The sequence below is a fragment of the Pezoporus occidentalis genome, unplaced genomic scaffold, assembly GCF_034315485.1.
Source record: "Pezoporus occidentalis ecotype Australia unplaced genomic scaffold, CSIRO_AGI_Poc_V1 ctg130, whole genome shotgun sequence".
NCBI classification, from domain to species: domain Eukaryota; kingdom Metazoa; phylum Chordata; class Aves; order Psittaciformes; family Psittacidae; genus Pezoporus; species Pezoporus occidentalis.
This window is the reverse complement of record NW_026913104.1, coordinates 407,265-417,870: the sequence shown is the minus strand read 5'-3', so window position 1 is coordinate 417,870 and position 10,606 is coordinate 407,265. Positions and strand designations below refer to the sequence as shown.

The 10,606-nt window shown below is 51.1% G+C and overlaps 2 protein-coding genes across 2 annotated transcripts in view; both read right to left on the bottom strand.

Moving 5' to 3' along the window:
• SIDT2 (SID1 transmembrane family member 2) overlaps nucleotides 1–10,606 on the bottom strand; it is a 553,125-nt gene that overhangs the window by 445,889 nt on the left and 96,630 nt on the right. The window lies entirely within an intron of this gene.
• PAFAH1B2 (platelet activating factor acetylhydrolase 1b catalytic subunit 2) overlaps nucleotides 1–10,606 on the bottom strand; it is a 497,498-nt gene that overhangs the window by 438,219 nt on the left and 48,673 nt on the right. The window lies entirely within an intron of this gene.

Below are 10,606 nucleotides of genomic sequence, written 5' to 3'. Positions count from 1 at the left end.
CATGCTGCATGGCGCTGCCACAGCAGCACTGCTGGTTGTAGCCGGGATGTGGGAAGGAGCGGGCAGCTCACAAACAGCCGTGCCCCCAGTTAAACCTCCAGCCCAGGGTCTCTGACGTGCCCTGGGGATGAGTTACCAGCTGTGGCAAGATTCATGGCACTGCTGCTCCCTCAATAACTCATAACTCCAGAGCAACATTCAGCACTGCAATTTATTCTGGTTGTAAAGCACAGGGAAGGTAAATCACAGAGGGGATAATCATTCCTTTGCTTTCTTGTAAATCAGGCCACATCTAAAAACTTGTCCTCTGCCTTCCCAGATGGACCCGTTTGTCCTGGGGACGGCAGGAAAGGGAAGGGGTGAATCCCATTCTGCAGTTCCTGATCCTTATAGCTCAGTTGCAGAGAGGGCCCTGCAGACATGGGGATGCTGGCTGGCTGGCCCGAGGGATACTCAGCAAGCCAGCAGTAAAGTGATGCCTCAAAAAGAGCCTCATGCTGAGGGGTTTGCAGTCAAGCTCAGCGCGGATCAGCAGCGGAGCTGAAGCTGTCTGTGGTGAAATTCCAGCTCTGAAAATGATTCCCTTTCTGGTGCAGGCAAGCCTCCCTGCCCCTGCCAGCATCTGTGCGGCGAAGATAATTGTTGGGACGTTGCTCGTGGGACAGGACAGGATTAGCGGGTTGAAAAGCACCGTGCTGGATTAGCTTCCCTCCCTTCCAGCCCATGGCAAAGCTTGCCTTGCTTCCGCTGCCAAAAGCTGTTTTGAAAAGCATGTCCTCAGCACTCACACAGTGCTTGGTCGCTATTGGGAGTGATCTGGGAGCACAGGGACAGCCTGTGTCCTCCGGTAGTGCGCGGGACCTCTCATGCTCCTCTGTCATAGGAAAATAGCCTGTCTGTTCATTGGAGGCCTTTCCTGTGCCATCTGTGCAGGTTATGGCCATTCCAATACACCGGCGTGCAGGTTGCTCTTTCCAGGTTTCCAGCTGATCTCTCAAAACAGCTACTTGAATTCCCAAGGCTATGGGGTTCAGCAGCAAAAGCATCCACATCTCCTATTGAATGGATGTGGATTTACTACAGAGGAGACCTGAAGGGGGGGACTTTTCAAAGGTTGAGCCATCCTTTAGGAAAGCCATCGCACGTACATCCCTGGCTCTTCTGCGCTGCACAGCGTGGGACCCTGGGTCTGGCCCCTTACTGGGGCATTGCCAAAGCTGGGAAAGACCTCTTGCTTTGTAGCAGTGATGCCTGATCCTGCCCTGGTTGGAAACCTCCCAGGGCACCACAGCTTCCCCCTGGTACCGGGGAAGGTGCAGCAGCCGAGCAGGTCCCTGCTGCTGTGGTCCTCAGGCGGGAGGCAGGGATGAACGGCAGTTCTCCGAGCCCAGCATCGCTCTATTTTTTCCCCCTAACAACTGAACTGATTAGAGTGAAGCTTTGACTTGATGAGTGATTATTGTCTCAATGCAGTGGTTGCTCACAGCCCTTTCATTTTCTTGGTTTGTTGTTAAAAACACATTGGCAGGCGTTTCATCCCCCATTTAATGCTCGGGCTCTCTGCTCCATATTAATTTCTCCCTCCCTTCTTCCCCCCGTGATTAAAAGAATCAAGTTCTTGTTTTATTTGTCTTTACATGTACAAAGCAGGGTTTGTGAAGTGGCTGTTCCCCTTGCTCTGTGTCACCGGAGGGAAACGGGTGTGCTCTGTCACACAGGGACAGGGACAAAGCTGCAGCAAGCCCTAATTACAGAATAACATGCAAGAGCAGCTCCGTATTTCTTTCTCCTGGGTTCCAGCTCAGTGCAGTCCTTTACTCTTCGAGCTCGGATGTGCTGGAGGCTTATTCAGCATTATTGCTGTTAATTATTGGCATCGGAGCAGTTTCTGGGAGCCCTGGATGAGCTCGGAGCTGTTCTGGGTTATAACCTATCGCTTTCCCTCGTCCTCCCAGGCCAGGTCTCACGGCTGTTGCTTCACCAGCAGAAAACACGAGGTGTCCCCAATCCATGGTGTTCCCAGGGCTGGGATGAGGCAGGGGCTGGCCCAGCAAGGTAAGGGCAGAGCACAACGTTAAATACTTGTCCTGTGGCTGCTGCTGCTGTTCTTCCTCTGCTAAGAGCCCAGTCGGCTCCGACACTGCAGCACCCACCCCTGCAAACAGTGGGGCCAGACTGGATCCCAGCTCCTCCTGGGAACGCAGCTCATGTGCTGTGGGTTTCAACAACAAGGACTTATTAAATAATAACTGACATTTACCTAGGTGCTGCTTGTCCTCAGGGCCCCCAGGACCTGGCAAACTTTAATTAATAGTTGTTTTAATAGTTAGATAACCTTTATAACTGCACTGCGTTTGCTCTGGGGCTGTCAGAGATAAAGTCGTAATGATCCGAGTCAAAGTGATAAAATACAACATCTGGTTTAATGTTTGCGGGTTATTTAATGAACTGAGGAACCTGGCAGAGGAATGAGGTATTTATTTCTTTGTCTTCTTGTAAGAACCTACATTTTGTAGTTAAATACTGCTTGGGTGTTGTGCTTTGCCTCCTGCTTTTGGCTTGGTGTTTTGAAGCTGCGGGTCTGTTGGCAGGGACCCCAGAGGGAGCGGGGTGCTGGGAGCGCTGCTCTGTTGGGTATGTCTGGGGTCATGGTGGTGGCAGCGCTGTTGATTTATGCCTGGGCACAGTCTTTGCCACCAGTTTCCATATGGCTCTTGGCACAAGACGAGCTCTCACATAGCGCCCGGTGCACGAGCTCCAGGAGGAGCGGTGCCACCTCCAGATGTTTCTGCCCCTCGCCCCAGCTGCAACGCCTGAGCCCGCGGTGCAGCTCCTGCCCTTATCCCTCCTCTGGTCAGAGCCTGTCCCCGGCTCACCCCGGCTTGGTGTTACCTGCACACACACACACACACACACACCACACACACCAGCTCCCTGCTTGGGTTTCCTCATCTTTCTCAGCAGTCTGTTAAGAGCATCCTGACTAATGTTGCTTAACGCAGCTCCCGCTCCACAGTTCCCAGAGCACCGTCTGCACCACAGAATTAGCTTCCTTGGGTTCTTGGCTCCCCCTGCAATGTTACCTATTAATTGCACAGAGAACATTTTCCAGAAACTTACTCGTGCCCTTGAGCTATGTTCGTGTTTATTTCCATAATTCTTTGATACAATATTTGTCTTTGCCTGAGATGGTTTGCCAAAAGGAAAGGGAGAAGGAGGAGAAGCATATGAGGGATTTGGATTGCCTCACATCTGCCTTTCTTTAAGCAGCCCATATGGGAAAACATATTCTTCCGCACAGAATTTGTTAAAGGTTTCCCGAAACGCGTCGCGTACACATTTAACACAGAACCTGGCAATATTGATACTTAAAGTGGGCCCAAACAGATCCATTTGGAAGAGCTTTTGGAGGGTGGCAGCGCACATTGCAAACGGAATAGTCTCGTTGGCTGGCTCAGCCTGGGGGTTGGTGGGAGGAGAGGAAGCTGCCCACTGTGCTAAGTATAAAACCCATGATGTATGCAACAGGAGGGGCATATTTCATCCGTGACACTCCGAAAAGGTGACATTATCCGAGGTCCCCTCTAAGACAGAGTAGCTGAGTAAACAGGACTTGACAGGAGAGGATACTTCATCTCTTTCTTTGTGTTGGTGTAAATCACACAGGGCAGGTTGCAAACGCCTCTTGCTGTCGGAGCGTGGTTACTCACATGGGCAGTCCCATCAACTTCCTTGTGATAGCTCCTGCAAGTTATGAATCCTGGAGGCTGATTCACAGCTCGGCCACAGAAAGAGTGCAGTCACGGACATCCGTGCTGTGATTTCAGTGGGGCTGTGGGTCCAGCTGTAGGTTTATTTTGTTGGAATGAGATTTAAACCCAGCCGATGAGTGCTTCATGAATCACATCCCTTTCACTGGTTTCAGGCTTTGCTGGCTTTTGTTTGGTCTGGTTTGTCTGAATCTCTGTTAGATAAGCTTGAATTGGCAACAGGGTGTTTGATGCTACAGCCGATGTGATCTCCACCTGCAAAGGCAGGAGCAGCCCGCAGCGTCCTGCACACGCAGCCGGCCCTGCCTGCCCTGACATCCTGTTATTGCATCTTGGCAGTCTTCCCCTAGATACTTAAGTAAACAGAGATCAAGCTACTCACAACCTTAATTAGGCTACACATAAATAATAGATTACTGGATTGGCTGGGAGTGTGCATGGGAGAGTAACAATAACAACAGCAATCCCCGTCCCAGTGTTTCCCTTGCGGCGCAGCCCTGCAGATCATCCCTCTCCCCTGTCCCTTCCCACCCTGCGCTTCTCATTTGCTTCCTGGCAAAACCAAGGGTGTGATCCGAGCTCTATAGGGCAGCAGAAGGATGGATCCCATGGAGAAGTGGCAGTGGCCGGTCCTGCAGCTGTGCCAGGAGGAGAGCTGCTGAAAGCACTGTGCGTTGGGATCTGCATGGCTCCCTCATTGAAGGTCAGCCATGGTGATATCCAGGACACGTCTGGACAAAGGCAAGCTGCTTTGCTGCTAGCACCCAAGGAGACCCTGCAGGTCTCCTGCAAAGATCTCCCTCGCTCGCCCCACACCCTGCAAAGCAGCATCCCAAAAGCTCCAGAGCTCTTCAGCAAATGCAGTTTGTGCCCTGGGGCTCCGTTTGCCAAGGCAGCAGTGATGGGGTAATAGCAACTCCTTTGGGCAGTGCCGGCCATTGGAGAGGACAAAGGCAGGTTGCCTGGGCTCGAAGAACGTTGACAGCAGCAGAAAGGATCATGTCCCCGGGCACGTTACTCACCGGCACCTTCTGCCGTGACATGATGGAGCACCTCAGCCCCGTCAGAAACAACTCCTGGCTGCGGCACTTCATCCTGGAGCAGCAGCCCGTGTGGTCCCTATCTGTCAAGGCCTGTCCTGCCCTGGAGATGTGATGGCTGTGAGAAGTTGAGCTATTTACACAAGGTCACTTTATTAGTAGGGAAATGGCTCTTATGACAAACGAGCACTCTGAAGCCTGTCACGGGCGCTCCCGTCACGCTCAGCTCCCAGCCTGCGCAGAAAAATGGGCCTTGGGTAGGGACCGCAGCAGCAAACAGCGTGTTTCCCAGCCTGCTCCTGATCCTGGAGGGGAGAGAGAAGGAACACCCCAGCAGCAGTGACCGCTTCATCGTTTCCCACTTGCAGCACCACAGGGGAACTGGGATACATCACCAAAAGGCATAAAACAGTGCAAGAAGATATTATCTCAGCCAGCTTGCTGACGCAGCACCATCTTGGTTTCTTAACTGGGAGTGGTGTATGAATTATCTCAACCTAAAGCCTGAAATATACATTATAGGCTGTATCTTTCTGTGGTTTATTTGGGCTGCAAAGCGATACCTTATTATCTCCCCCCCCCCCGCAGCATCCTTTAATGAATCTAGATTTGAAAGTGAAATATTTATTGTATTTTGGGAGCTTAACCATGGAAGGAGAGGAGGAGGGATATGCAAATTCTGCATTAAAAAAGGGCTCCTCTTTATTAGCACAAAAATGTGCAAGTGCACATCTGCCAAGACACCCAACTGCTGTCCTTAAAAAGGGGATTTGATGGGAATGGGGGGAACAGGATTCTCCCTTGGAGCCTATCCCATTCTCACCCCTCTCAGCAACCCTTTTGCATATGAGCCCCAGGCCAGGGTGGCTTTTGGTGTAAGATGTAAAATGCTACCGCAGATGCCCCAAGATGCTGCAGGGAAATGCCAAGAGCTGGGTATTAGAGATGTTGTCTTCAGTCTTCAGCCTGGGCAATGCAGAAACACAGGAGAAAGTACTTCTCCTGCAAGTAAACTGCTCCTTTGTAAACAAAGAGATAAATCCACGCAGGCAAATGGTGTCAAAAGCTGTCAGCAGCTCCCCCCTACCTGAACCCTGAGTTTCCAAACCTCAGGGGAGGAAAAGGTCTGCAGCTGCAGTTGTATCCCATGAGCCCTGGCTTCATCACAATGAGCACCACTGGTTTAAAAATAGAAACCTGGTGCCATCTTCCAGCAGCCCAAATGAAGCAAGCTATTAAAGGATTATGATTCTGTGACTTCAGCCCCATTGTCGTCTTGATATTTCATGGTGCATTGACACAGAGTACATAATATGCTGAGCAGCACTGTGGGCTTCAGCTGTTGCAAACAATATGGTGCAGAAATAATTGAACTAAGAAGAAATTGCAGCTCTTGGGGGAGGTGGCAGCTCTGCTTTGTAGGGTGAGGCTGCAGGCGCCAGCTCAAATGCACGCTGTATGAAAAAGATCACAATGGCAGGGTTTGATGCTGAAAGATTTTCGGTGGGTTCTCCTTTTGGTAGCAGTGCTACACCCATGGGGGCAGATGGGGTTTGTCAGCATTAGATGAAGGGAAAGAGGCCGGAATGAGGCCTCATCTATACAGGGAACTGTGTTCAGTTCAGGCAAGCTGGTGGGAATCCCTGTTTATGCTTTGGAGCCTCAGATGTACCTTCCAGTTACGGCAGCTTAACAAGTCGCTGTGGCCGTGACCCAGCGTGGAGGCAGCGTCAGGCACGGCACGTTGCACCTTTCATCCCTTCTCATTGTGGTTCTTTTATCTTCAATGAGTTCCTCGTCATTAAAATCCCAAATGAAGCAAGTTTCCAGCAAAACAGCCCTGTGCAGCCTTCTCGCCGCTTTGCCGTGTCCTGTTCCAAGTCAGGCTGGCTATGTGTGTGGGGGAGATTCCTTGGATATCACACACTAGTGGGAAAACCCCTCCTGCCACCCTGCCTGTGCAACAGGGAGTGGGCAGAGGTGTTGGGATACACTGCGGAACAGGGGGGATCACATCCCCTTAGGCATGAAACAAGAGAGGAAGGGGCAGTGTTGCAGCAGGATTGAAGTGTTGCCGCGCTGCTGGAATGCTGCATGGTGATATTTCATTCCAGAGGAGATTTTTCACTTGGAATTTGTTAAATGGTGGGTGTCAGCTGTGGGAAACTCACTGCTTCCATTGCTGGTAAGTGCCTGTTGGAAGGGGGACTGTTTCCACAGTGAATTCTGAAGTGTCTCCAGGTTGGAACAAGGATGCGTTTCAGCTCCAGCAGTAAATGATGATGGAAGTCAACTCACCTGCTTCTCATTCAGCCAAAGGACTTTCCAATCTTAACATATCCCTTTGTGTAGCAATCTACAGCGGTGTTTTGCAATTAAACATCTAAGCTAAAGCACAGCTCCTAGAGAAACCTGATGAAGCTGTTACTGAAACACAGCCACCTGTGGCAGGAAACACAGTGGCTCCCTCGTTGGTGTCCAAAACCCCTGGCACTATGGAAGAAGCAGCAAAGAACTGGGTATTCTCATGGTGGAGATGGTTAAAGCAATCCCAGGAGGTAATTCAGCCTGCTAGAAGGGTACTGCACATTGGGGATTGGCATTAGTTTTCCCTAAAGAAAGGACAGTGGGATCACCTGCTGCTGTGGGGACCCTGGCTCTCCATTGGAAGGGGTGGCATGTTTGCAACCCCTTCCAGTAGCTGGAGCATCCTTTCAGTGCTGGCACAGAACAAGTAACACTGAGGCTGCTTCTCCTGCGCCTGGATCTCTCTGGTGTTGTCCGGCAGTGGAAAGGAACCTCTGCACCTGCAAAAGGAGGTGCCTCTCCCCCTGCCAGCCGCTGTGATGCTGCTCCCAGGAAATGATCTGTTGGCTGCTGTCAAGTAGAGAAACTCTGCTCTGTGACCCCACTGCTTGACATGAGACGGGCTCTGAGGAGAGGGAAGACTGAAGAGACTGCCTTTTCCCTTCATTTGCCAGGCAACGGTCCCGGGAAAGCAGGCGATGTCTCCAGGTAACACACGACTCCGGATCTTCTCACGGTCACCCACAGTCCTTAACCTTTCTCTTTGCTGCAGCGAGCGCCCTTGGGGCTGTTTGCATTTCCATTTCAAGGCTTCCCCTCTGAAAGCAAAGGGAGGGGGAGATTATCATGCAGACACATAATTCCTCCTGAATTCCTGTCTCTCCTGGCATCACAGAGACTGAGGCAGGATAGGAAATGGGAGCCCATGGGATCCTGGGATCTGGTGGTGTTAAAGCTTTTGTTGTACAAACCTGCTGGCTCTATTGGAGGTGATAAGGGAGACTGTTCTGTTTTATATCAGCTGGCAATCTGGCTTAAAATACGTCTGAAGGTTTGGTCACATGTATGTTACCATCACGATGTTCGGGTGTTGGTTTGGGTTTTTCCCCCCAAAGAACCCGTACTAACCTCCAACCGCCACAGAGAAACTACAACCAGTGTTGGAGCTGCATGGATGAGGGGTACGTGTCCCTCCATCTGGACCCACTGGTACCACTGTAAACGTTACAGCGTGCAATTGCTGCTAAGAAGGCAAAGGGTAGGCAGGTTGGGAACATGCAGGGTCCTGGCTCAGACGTGTGACCAAAGGAATCCCCCCTCTCTTGGTCCCTGCTCTGTTCTGAGGACGCTGTATTTATCTCAATGTCATTTTCCTTGAGATGTGAGCTGGAACAAATCCGGAGCAGCTGCTCCATCTCTAAGTGTCCTTTAGGGATCCCTTCAGCAGACACTTTGCAGGATATAATGATGACATCCTAACGAGCACTAATGCACATGTTGTCATCTTTCTGTATTTACACTTCCCACAGGAGGCATCGTTCTGAGAAGGAAAAGTGAGAGGTGGAAACTTCCACGCAGGAACTTTGGCGTCGGAGCCGGGCTCGGCTGGAGAATCCACCTACCCAAAAAAAGCCATAAGGATCAAGCACGGGACACGTTCGTGGCCTTTGTGGTGGATGATTTTTAGCAACATCACTGTAGGAACCCTGTAAGGGCTTCAGTAAGCAACAGAGTTATGGGGGTGTGTGTCTGTGTATAAATAACTGAGAAGCTACCGAATGAAGTGCAAGCGTATGTATATGCGTGCTATGTCCTAATATCAGCAGTCAAAACTGATAAGGTCGTCACTTTGTCCTCTGCTGCCTGATCTTATCGGGGGAAGATTGTATCAAACAAATAGTATATCAGCAGATTTCTCTCTCCATCTCTCCCTGCGCACAGGCTCCACCGCTGCGGCTGCGATACCCGGATGGGGAGTGAGGATCCAGCCCCTGCGATAAGCGTAATGAACGGCTCTGCTTGTCGGTGGAAATTCCGCTGGCAAATTTCCGACCCAGATTAAAAAGTAAATTAGATTTCTTCTGGAGGGTTATTTTCAAGGGGTTTGTCTGCTGATGTTCTCGTGCAAGACTGCAGCTTTGCCAAGGGGGGGAGAGAACAAAAGGGGAGGATAAAGACTTGAGGTTGCAATTACTTGACTGAACAGGGCTCTCTGGTGGAAGGCACCTCATCAGGGAAGTCTCAAATTTGCTTAAAATACAAGGTGCAATACGACATTTATTTATTATCTGCCTCAAAAACTGTTTCTAAAGCCAGGCAATTGCGGGAGATGAACTGTAAAACAGAACAAATGGAATCAGATCGGGTATTAATACCGGCAGAATGAAACCGTGACAAAAGTGGGTCTTTCAGCAGAGCGCAATCTCTGCTCCGCACAAGCCGCAGGTGGAACAGCATGGGACCGAGCAGTGCCACGAGCTGGGAATGCCAGTGGGATGAGGAAGATGGGGGTGCCAGAGTGTGGGAATCCCTGGGCATCATCAGGAAGGGGGCAGGGCCCTGGTGCTTACAGGTGAGTAACGAGGGGAGGGATGAGGCTGCCCTACAGGCAGGTGAAGCTACTTATGTCCCAGCAGTGGGGAGGAGCTCAGCCCCTCAGAGCTGGGTGCAGAATGGTGCTGCTCCTCCAGAGCCTTCTCCAGGGACCCTGGGTGAGTCTCTTGGTCTTTTGTTTCTCCATTTATGCAGTAGAAATGGCTTTGGTGTGGATTTTGATGTATGCCATTAGCCCACGTGCTCTCAGGCCCCAGAACTGTCTGTTGTTGGCCTTGCTTAGAAGCTCAAGGAGTGACTGTGGTAGGAAGAAGGTAGGGGGTAAGTTGGATGTGGGGCTGAGCCGGTTTTTGCCCATGTCCAGGAGGCCTTGCTCCTATGGCATTGTGCGAGTCGATCGTGTGGGTGTTACTCCAGTTTCTGGTGTCTTCTGTGCCTGTGGAAGGCAAAGTCATTGCTAAGAAACACACCGGGACTGGAGCTGGGGCAGTGTCTTTACACTCAAACATTGAGAAAGCCATTTGCCCTACAGAGACAGGCTTGTGGTTGCCTTTCGGTGTTAGGGGAAGCACATCAATCTGCTGGGTTTGGCACAGGACAGCAATGGTTGGAGCCTGAGCAGCTGCTGCAGCTCATAAATAGCAGGCAGGTGGCTACTTGGGTGTTTGTTTGGAGTTGTGTGCTTTGGCAGGATGAAAACTGTGCACACAAACAACCCCTCTGTGTTTGTGAGCCATGTCTCAGGGGAAGGTGCTTGCTGCTGCCTCCTGTGACCTGTGCTCCTCTGTGCCTCAGCTGCATTGCAACCCAGCAGTGAATAAAGAAAGTGATTCCTTGTCCTGGTTCTCACACCACACGGTGGGGCAGGGAGCAGGCAGTGGTTCCAGGCTGTGCCCCAGGTGTGCAGGAACAGTGTTGGTGTCTGTGGGTCTGTGC